A 461-nucleotide genomic window follows, 5' to 3' on the forward strand; every position below is an offset into this window, starting at 1 on the left:
GCTTCCTGACACTTGTGATTGCCTTTACTTCCTGTGGCAGCCATTTTGTGGTTGCACCCACCACCTTTTGTCAGAATTGCATATCTCTGCAAACTCAAAAAAGTTGGGGACCACTATAATAAACAATGTAGTAACAGGAAAATGCATAAGGGAATGATTCTTTAGATCTTGTCAATATTTTCAGAAAAGAAAAAAAATTGACCCCACTTTCTTATAAATATGTAATCATACAAAGAACATTTTTCCCAATGAAAAACATCCTTGCATGAGGTAAACAATCTGACTTAATAGTTTTGAGCTTTAGAAGTTACCTTACAAGAAAATGGGTACAAGTGTCATGATGAACAAATACTTTAAAAGTAGCAGAATATATATAATATAAAAATATAAATATAATAGAAAATGCTTACTCCTAATGCTTAGATACTACTTACAATAATTGTACAGAAGAATGAACAATC

This window comes from Sphaerodactylus townsendi, linkage group LG07 (assembly GCF_021028975.2).
Source record: "Sphaerodactylus townsendi isolate TG3544 linkage group LG07, MPM_Stown_v2.3, whole genome shotgun sequence".
Classification (NCBI taxonomy): domain Eukaryota; kingdom Metazoa; phylum Chordata; class Lepidosauria; order Squamata; family Sphaerodactylidae; genus Sphaerodactylus; species Sphaerodactylus townsendi.